This window comes from Hibiscus syriacus, unplaced genomic scaffold (genome assembly GCF_006381635.1).
Source record: "Hibiscus syriacus cultivar Baekdansim isolate YM2019G1 unplaced genomic scaffold, ASM638163v2 tig00110204_pilon, whole genome shotgun sequence".
Taxonomy (NCBI): domain Eukaryota; kingdom Viridiplantae; phylum Streptophyta; class Magnoliopsida; order Malvales; family Malvaceae; genus Hibiscus; species Hibiscus syriacus.
In genome coordinates this window covers 432,696-443,136 of record NW_024062626.1, presented here as the reverse complement: position 1 = coordinate 443,136, position 10,441 = coordinate 432,696, and the positions used below count along the sequence as shown (strand labels likewise).

Genomic DNA, 10,441 nt, shown 5'->3' with positions numbered 1-10,441 from the left:
AATGAAGGAAAAACTTTTAAAATATTTTAAGGAGATTCCCCCCATTTTTACTTGTGCCGCCGCTTTAAACCTAACGTTAAATGTTGGCGGGGTTGAAACACTAATTGAACAAATTGCGTTTGCTTTTAATCTAACCGATGATGAACTCAACTTTGTCCAAAACCAAATAAATTATTTTAACAAATGTTTTCGAGACATGTTTGCAATTTATTTAACTAAATACGGATCAAGTAGTGTAATACACGATCAAATGAGAATGAATGCGGAATCATCTAGTAGACGTCCAAGTAACATAAATTTGAATCTTTTTAATACTCTTGTAAATTCTCAATCCAAACGATCACGTACTACCACCCCAAGTAGCAAGTTGAGAAATTACATGTCATGCGATTTTCTATCAAAAATGACATTTGAAGAGTTTGAAAGTTTGGATATTTTGGCTTGGTGGAAAGAAAAGGAAGCACAATTTCCGATTCTAGCCTCCATGGCCCGTGATTTACTAACCGTCCAAGCTTCTACGGTAGCTTCGGAATCCGCTTTTTCTGTTAGTGGCAGGGTTATATCGCAACGGAGATCAAGACTAAGTCCCGAGTCGGTGGAAGTATGCATTTGTTTAAAGGATTATTTAGATGGAGCGGCTCGTAAGCAACATATCACCACCCTAGAAGATGCAATTGATGTCAATTTGGAAGCAAACTTGCACATTGAAGAAGTCGAACTTGGAATATCCCTTCCAAATGAAGAAGGCGAAGATGATGAAGAAGAGATGGCAATGTAGTTTATTTTTAAACTTTATTTCAATTATCGTAAACTTTGTTTCAATTATCGAACTTGAAGTTTTTAAGTATTTGAATTTATCGAACTTGGAAGTTTTTAAGTATTTGAATTTATCAAACTTAGAAGTATTTAAGTATTTCAATTATCGTAAACTTTGTTGCAATTGATGACGATGTAATTTTAATAATATTAAAATCGGTTTTTTTATAATCGGTTTTTTTAAAACCGAAACCGGTTACACCGGTTAGGATATCCGGCCCTCCAAACCGGTTAGAAACCGAACCGGTTATTTTATAAACCGATTTTTTTTCATAAAAAAAAATCGGATCGGATAAAACCGATCTGGATCAAATTAAAATCTGACTTCTGTGCAACCCTATACGTAAGGAAATATGATTGTATTTGACAGACATTAGAATGTGGTTTCCTTAGTTGAGTTTATCGATTATAGATAAATGTATGTGTATGTATATATATTCTTAACAACTCACACCCCTCTGGTGGGAGAAAACCCCCCTCCCCCCTACACACACCACAAGCATACAACTTTTTCTAGAATGCTGGTAGATGATTTAATTTATCATAATTTAAATGAGACGAAAATGTATTCACAATCATAAACACTAAATCTCAAATTTAAATCTAAGGGTTGTTTGTTTGTCTCTTAATGGAATTATTCAGCGTTGAATGTTGAACGGTTCAACATTCAGCGCGTTTGTTTCGCACATCTGAATGATTCAGTGTTGATTGATTCAGCAAAACAGTGCTGAATGATTCAGCAAAACAGTGCTAAATGATTCAACACAGAAGTATTCTGAATCATTCAGAGCCAGTTATCAAACAACATGTTACATTCAGAGTTAAACTATTCAAAGCCTTTGAATCATTCAGCATTTGAATCATTCAGCGTTGAATCATTCAACGTTTAATCATTCAGCGTTTAATCATTCTGAAATAAACAAATCGCCCCTAAAATTCTAAAACCTCAAACCATATACCCTATGAGATGAGAACCCACATGAAAAAAAAAGTTCTCCACTGCCAAAATAATTTCTTTACACCATTTCATAATTTTTGGTCATTTAATATTTTAACAATTTTACCATTTGATTTGATAAGTTTATGTCTTCGCGCTTATACGCTAAATTTTGAATTGATCTCATATCTTTAAGGGTTAATAGCACATCATGTCCTCAAACTGTGATATTTATTTTGAATTGATCCTTAAACTTTTAAGCATTTCAATTTCATCCTTAAACTATGACTTTCATTTTAAATTGATCCCAAAACTTTTGAACATTCTAATTTCATCTCAAACTAGGACAATCATTCTAATTTGGCATCTAACCTTTTGAATATTTCAATTTCATCTCTATACTATCGTTATATGCTAATCACGTCTCTTGTTAATAAAACCGTTAAAAATATTGAATCATGTCTCCGGAAATTATTATTTGTAATTCTTAAGAGACGATTTTTAATTTATTTCAATTAGTTTAGATTTCAAAGCGGTTTCGATTTAAAAAAAAAAACCTGACTGCAATTTTTCATTAAGGCCAACTTAAAAACAATTCTTCACACCAAACACAAAAGATATAGAATAAAATAAGGGAATCGCATACAGATGTTAGGATTCAAACCCTGGAAATGTTGGATGCCATCTCTAAAGGGTTACTACATGAGACAGAGATTACTTTTTGTAAAAGATTAGCTTGATATACAACAAACACAATGCAGGAAGGACTATTATTTATGAATCTACCAAATTTCCTAGGAAACTTTTTCACAGGTTCGCTTATTTGTAGAATGCATAACGGAGATGTTCCTAACATTACGTGAAGAATAACATGCTTTTAAGTTATCCCAAAGGCCTGATTTTGCTCTCTTTGACCTTATTTACACACTTAAATGTATAAACAACCTGCACAAGTAAGGTCATTCACATAACATAATCTTGAACAGAGGTAAAAGAAAACCAAGCATATCAATCATAAACTCGTATTTCCCTCCTTCATTCTTTCTGGTAACAAGAAGGAATATGTTATGCCAAATGGCACCATACTAAATTTGTACAACAAATGAATTTTTATCACAGTTATGAACAAATCTACACACGATCACTAAACAACTTAATATCTCCTAAAATTGTTTACCACCGGTTTCAATGAGATGGCAAACATACAATTTACTGATTCGAATAAGAAATTACACACTATCAACAAATGTTGGAATCAAAATGCAAAGCACTTCATATAGAATGATTCATGGAATCAAAGGAATTGTTGGAGATAAAACCCCTCACTTCAATTGTGTTCCCATCTCCATCAACAACGATTTTCAGCAAGTCCACTGCTCTAGTCTTCCCTTTAGCACTTCCATTCTTCGTCAAGTCGGTAATCTGTTCTATAATTTTAGCCCCCATTTCTCTAACTTCTTTCCTCGCATTCTCGCCGCCGCAGCGAGCCAAGTTCAACAGAGTCGCCACCGCATTTTCCCTTATTCTTTCACTGGCTCCAGTCCCTTCATCCAACAAATCACCCAAAACCCTAATACCACCCGCCTTCCTCATCGCTTCTTCACTCTCTTCGCACCCCGCAATCTGCGCCAGCACCGCTGTGGCGTCCTCCACGATCCCCAGCCTCGCATCCCTGACTATCAATGCCATCAAAGCGGGAACCGCCCCGAGACCCACCAAACTGGCCCGATTCAACGGGTAAAGCGCGATCCCAAACAACGCCTTCAAAGCATCCTTAATCGACAGAGGCGGCGCGTTGTTAGCAGCGATGACCGACAACAGCGAGTAAAGAATATCACGTTTCGATCCAATAATGGGACGGTAAGAGTCCTCCGCAATGAGAAGGCTATAAAGCGTGGCGGCGCAGGACTGAACCGCGGCAGGAGAAGGTGAATTACTGAGCGAGTAAGATAAGGAGTCGAGGAAGCCGCGAGTGGACATGAGAGAAGCGCGCGAAGTAATGGAGAGATTCAACAAAGTTGCGGCGGCGTTTTCTTGAATAGCAGGAGAAGAACCGTAAAGCGTTTCGGAAAGATAACCAACGGCTCCGGCATCGGCAATTAAGGGTCGGCTTTCGGGATCATGTTTGGAAATTAGCCTTAATTCACACAAAGCCTCTGTTCGGAAACTGAGCTTAGTTTGGCTACCAGATTCCGAGCGGTTCGGCGTTTAACTTCCATTGACTTGGGTTTGGTGGTGGAAATGGCAAATTGGAAGAAACAAAAAGGAAGATATATTTTGACTTTTTCGAAGATGAGTCATGCAATGCAAGTTGCTACCATTTGACTATTTTAGATGTGTAGACTTTTCATCATCTTCAACCTGCCGCAATCTACCACGACAACACAGGTTTTTCAATAAAAAATTATTATAGCATAAATATAAAAAACTAAACTTCAAATTTGGTCCAAGTGAATACAAAAATGTATAAAAGAAAACAACTTCATTTTCTGGTATTTTTCTACCGTCTCAACATAAAATTGTTGTGTTTTTCTTTAAATTTACTTAAGGGTTTGAGAAAATTTTATAGTAAAATTATTTAAACTACTTTAGGTTTGCTTTTAATGCAGTAATACAAATACAACATGGATATACTGTCAAACATGTGGTGCTGCCTGCTGTGCTGTGGATTAATAGGTTGTCTTGTGGTAGTGTCACGTTCATGTCGGTGAACATGAATGTTATCGTCGGTACCACGATTGGGACGTTGTAACATGTGTCAAAACCGTCAAGGGATGTCACATTGGTGACCTTGATTTGTCTCCGGAACTCGTCCCGGACGGCTACATATGCTGGTTCAACTAGCCGGGCGAAGACGGTGCCTAACGTTTAATAGCAAAGTTAAATGCGACAATTTAAATGGAGCTTTAATAGTTAATTTTCATGAAAATTTTAACTAATTGACACGAGGAATAAGAGAAAGATTACCAGAATCAATAATGGTGCCAGCACCAGTGGTAGGATTGAAAGCAATGGCAGATGGTGGGATATCAACAACTTTGCTTCCAACTCTAATTACAATCAGATTCACAAAGTAAAGCGGTGGTCTCCTAGGGTTCTTCAGCAACGGGGGGGTATTTGATCTTCAATGGCTGCCCAACTGGCCCAAGTCTCAATGACCCAGAAAAGTTCAAAGACCTAAAATTAGGCAAACAGTATGAAAACGTGGATTGGTACAAGTCTTGGGTCTGAGACAAAAAAGACAATGGACCTCGACCGAGCCCCAACGGACCCGGCGGTGGCACCGAGATGCCGGTTTCTTCTGGAGACAACCAAAAGTGTAGCTCGGGACAGAGTCAGTGGCTATGGTGAATGTGTCCTGTGAGAGGTTTGCTGCGATGGTTGAACCCCCGTAGGTCATGTTGAATATGCAGCTGTTACCAGTGGCATCGCAGCTGGGATTTGGCACCTGCTTGCATTGTGCAGCTTGGCAGCCGAGTGACTGGAAAGTGGTGGATTTAGCATTGTCGAAAACAGTACTGGAAGAGCAACCAATGCAGCCGGTGCAAGGGATCCAAGCGGCGTCGTTGCTGGTGTCCATGGCCATGAGCAAGGTCTGAGGTGGGGTTCCGATGTTGGTTTTCACTATACAAGTTGGACTTTGCAGGATCTGCCTGCCGGAAGCCATTGGCACCACGGATTTCTTGGCCACCAGGCTCAACAAATATTGCAGCCTGGCACGGTCCTTGGCCTGTGTTTGGAGCACATCTTCTTCCCACGAGAGTGGCTTTGAGGGTCTGAAGGGTGAGGACTGTAAATGTGGAAGACTTGGAGGTTTGACCCTCGCTCTTGGCTCACATTTGGGGTTCAATCCTTGGGCTACTGAAATCAAGAGGAAAACCAGATAAAATATATGGCTTCTCATACTTCTGTAGGAAAGTTTGAATCTCTTTGATGGTTTACTATGTGGTTTCCTGAAATGTTTCCACATATATATACTTGTACATGGGATAAAATATGTAAATACTACACCGACTATGAGATGTTTTTTTGTCGAGTCCCTTAACAATTAAAAAATATAAAATGACCATCTAATTTTAAAATGATTTATTTAAAATATAAAGTCTGAAGGTATTATTATATTGATTTATGATAATTCTATAATAATAAGCTTAAGTTGAAACAGTTTTGATATGGAATGAACTTGTCATCCCTCATGAGATCAATCCAATAAAAGATCGAATCAAGTGTGTTGCATGTCATTGTAAAACCCAGGCCATCAACTTTGGCTCGTGACCCCAACAATTTGGCCGGCAACCGAAACAATGTGTCTAAGAATTCCCAATTGGCTCTTCCATCTTCGTCTCCACCAACTTTTCCTTCACCACGACTTCTTCCCATTCTTTCTTCTTGTCTCCCATGGCGCTTTTAAACCAAAACCCTTCCATAAACATCTCCTCGGGCACTCTAACTCCAAGTTTCTTCCCCAGTATTGGCCATATCTCCTTCCACGTAAAACTCGAACCATTTATTGCATTAAACGCCTCGCCATCGGAACAAACTACGTCCTCGCATGCGGTGGCTGCCCAAATTTTTTGCTCGGCGATGAGTCTCGCGTCGGAGCCGTCGATATAATTTTCTTCCCAGCATTCTCTTGTCCCACCAAACACGAAAGGGAGGCTCAAATGTTTGCAAATAGCACCGTAGACAAACTACCTATGAAATTAAACAAAGTCCTATTGGAAGGACCCATCAACAAGCCAGGTCTATGCACGGTCCAAGCCACCTTACCACCCAATCTCTCATGGAGCAAATCTTCTAGGACATAGTAAAAGTTGGAGCTCCCACTCGGCCTCAGCCATTCTTCGTCGAACAAATGAATCGTTTTCGCATTCGAAGGCACATAATGACTCATCCCTGTTTGAAGTGCGAAATGCTTCAAACCCTTTGCTATGGGGAGCACGGCATTCAAGGCACTAGACATCATCTCCTTGTTTTGCTCACAGCACTCTGGTGTATTCAAAGGATGCTGGCTAGCCCAAGTGACCCAGAAAACGTGCGTCGCATCTTGCAACATCGATAGCTTCTGGGTGGTTTCAAATGGATCTAAAAGATCGCATGATATGAAATGGTAGCTGCTGCTTTTGATCGGTATGATCTCGGGATTTCGTGCTACCCCATAGATCTTCCACTTGGATTTCGAGATAAGCCTCTTGGTTAACTCTCTTCCGACAAGAACAGTAACCCCAAAGATAATGGCAACATTATTACTGTTGTTTGCCATTGGTTTTCTTTAACTTGGGAACCTTTGAATTTGTCTTTGAACTCTGAACCATCTTTATAGAAAGAGTAATGCAGCAGGTAGGGGAAGAAGATGCTTGTATGCTAATTCTCCTAAGACTTTAATTAGGTCCAGGAACTGTTGAATGAGTTAAATAAAGCCCCTACATAGGCTGGCAAGTGTAGATGCAATGAATAAAAATTGGGTGGAGGAAAATGACGATTCAAGAACACAATTTATCTGCTTTTTGAAAGGGGGGGGGGGGGTTGGATTATTATAGTAAGGAATTAGTGGAGGATAGGGAAAAGCTTTTGTTTTTAAGTTGCTGCCATGTTCTTCACACCTGGATTGTTATAACCACAGACACTGGCCGATTCTTTGCTGGGTTTAAAATATTTGTCAAATCCAAGTTTGTGTGCCAATGGTCAAAACCTTTGTTCAATGCCTAATCTATTTTATACACAGCGCATTCTTTAATAAAAGAAAATATTTTTTCGAATTTATTGAATAACTTTGATGATAAAAAAATAACGTTGTTCTTTCACTAATCAAATTTAAAGTTTAATTAAAAGAGTAGTTGCGAAATTCTAAGCCATTAATGGAACTTGGGTTTTGTATACAACAATTATACATGATTTAATATTTAAAAAACGAAATCAGATTTGTTATTAAAAGAATTAAATTTTGATTTCGGATCTGACTTTATCAGAGCAACTGAAGACGTACAAGTATGCTGATGGTGAAGTATAAATATAATACTATAACTAGGTTGATTGTTATTTACGGTTCATTAGGGAACATGTATGTTTTTACGAAGAAAAATAGTCATAAATTATTATTTCATATGTTTCAATACAACCCTACAACAGGCTGGAATGATAGGGTTCTATCCCAAGACTTTCAAATGAAGAAATAATTATGAGCCTCTCAAATTTCAATTTGTAGTTGGGAATGACTATTTTATTTTACAATCTTCAATTAGTTGTAACATCCCAAACACTGGATTAGTGACTAAATTGTAAAATTTTAGAATTTAGTGACTAAATTAGATAAATTGAAAAGTTCAAGGACTTAAGTGGAATATTTTTATGTAGGATTGAATAGCAACGAAGGAGAAATGAAAGGGCAAAATGGTCATTTGAAAAATAAAATAATAAAAAAATTTATTGTGGTTATATTATAACCACATGGAATTGTGGGAGGTAAAAATCAAAGTTTCCAGAGAACTCATCATCTTCTCTCTCTTTCAGCCGTGAAAACTATTTGGGAACGGTGAGTTTCATATTAGCTGAATATTTATTGAAATTAAGATTGAGTTATGTTCTTTAGGTGATACTTAAGCTTAAGGAAAGCTTAAGTTCTCTTAAAACTAAAAGATGAGGAAGTTATGGAAGATTTAATATAAGAGGTTGTTTAGTGAAATTGTGGAAAGAAGTTAGTAAATGAATTTTGAGATTAAATTTGACTTGTCATAAGTTAGAATAAGAAGTATAAAGTGTTATAAATGAAATTAGAACATGTTGGAAATTTAGTAAGATTCTTGTTTTCAAGAATTATGATGATATATTGAATACAATGATGTGTTATATGGATATAAATTGATTTGAGTAAGTGTAGTTGAGTTTAATGGCCTGAAATGGGTTAAAAATGAAAAGTCTAGGTTGATATTGGTAAATTTCGGGCTAAAGGAGTGAATTCTAGGTTAGGAGTATCGATACTGATTCATTCAATACCGCCACTTCAAAGAGAAACAAGTGATATTTGGGTCATGGGTATCGATACTGGTTGAACAATATCGATACCATAAGCCAAAAGTGGATAATTTATTCAAGGAGTATCGATACATAAAGGTCAGTATCGATACCATTAGGCAAGTATCGATACCATTTTTGAAATGAAATTCCAGAACCGGGAAAGGGTATCAATACCACAATAAAGGAAGTATCGGTACCATACCTTGGGTACCGATACTACTTAAAGTGGAAATTTAAATTAAGTATTTCTTTTAACTTAGGTTATTAAGGATCGAATTATAATACTTAGAATTCTGATATTCATATCAAATGTATAATTGTGTAGATATCGAGCATAAGCGAGTTCCGGAACAATCGAAGAATTAGGAACGATCAAGAGAGAGATAAAAGTCATAGGAGTTATTGGACTAAGTGAGGCTAAGGTGAGTGCATACCATAGTGTAGATGTTGTTTTATGGAAACAAGACTTGCGATAAGTTTGTTTCGTATGTTTGATTTCATGGTTCCATAGTTCTGAACATGCATAAGTTATGATCATTATGTGTAACATCCCAAATTATGGGTTAGTGACCAAATTGTAAATTTTAAAAATTTGGTGACAAAATTATAATTTATTAAAAAGTTCAATGATTTAAGTATGAATATTTCAGTATTGGATTAAATGATAATTAGGGAATTATGGAAGGGATATAATGGTCTTTTTATGAAAAAGATATTTATCTCTTATTAAAGAGATAAGCATATGGGTGGGGAGTATCTAGAAGCTTATTTCCTTCTTCTTCTTCTTCTCCTTCTTCTCCCCATAAGCTCCATGACAAAGGTAAGATTTCTTAGTTGTTGATTATTAGCTAAAACTTAAGTGGGGTTTTAATCATTAGGTGATACTTAAGCTTAGGGAAAGCTTAAGTTATCTTAAAATCAAAGGATGAAGAGGTTATAAAAGATTAAAGAAAATGAGTTTTAAAGTGAATTTCTGAAAAAGAGTTAATAAATGAACGTTGAGATGGAATTTGACTTGTCATAGGTGTGAATAAGAAGTTACAAGTGTTAAATCAAAGTTTAGATAACATGAAAAATTGGGTATGATTTTTAATTTTAAGAATCATGAAGAGATATGGAAAATAAAGATAGTTTATATGGATATAAGTGGTTTATGAAGTGATAGTTAAGTTTAATGACATGATAGGGCTTAAAATAGAAGAATTGAGTGAAGAGTTGATGATTTTCGGGCTTGAAATACAATTTCTGGGTAAGGTGTATCGATGCACATTCAAAGTGCATCGATGCACCCTTTAAAGAAGAAACATCGAATGCAATTAGTGCATCGATGCATAAGGCGTGCATCGATGCACTCCCTTGATACAAAAAATTGAATGTATTTTGTGCACCGATGCACAAGTGCGTCGATGCATACCTTCATTAAGAGTTGAAATTAGCTTTTCTCTTAGCCTAAGAAGTGATAGTTTAAGATATATCTAATGTAATTAGTATACTGATATGTATCAATGTATTGTTATGTAGATTTAGAGTGTAATACTGTTCCGGAACAATCGAAGGATTATGATTGATTCAAGGCAAACAAGGCTAAGGTGAGTGCAATTTTAATTGTACTTATAGAACGAACATTGGCTTGCAATGAGCCATTGACGGAGTTACTATGGTAAGAAGTAACTC

At 36.7% G+C, this 10,441-nt stretch overlaps 3 pseudogenes; all 3 read right to left on the bottom strand.

Annotated features, from left to right (window-relative positions):
• Positions 1–2,901: 2,901 nt before the first annotated feature.
• On the bottom strand, positions 2,902–3,987 carry LOC120219092 (annotated as a pseudogene).
• Positions 3,988–4,321: 334 nt separating this feature from the next.
• On the bottom strand, positions 4,322–5,722 carry LOC120219091 (annotated as a pseudogene).
• Positions 5,723–5,845: 123 nt separating this feature from the next.
• Positions 5,846–7,061, bottom strand: LOC120219055 (annotated as a pseudogene).
• Positions 7,062–10,441: the final 3,380 nt, after the last annotated feature.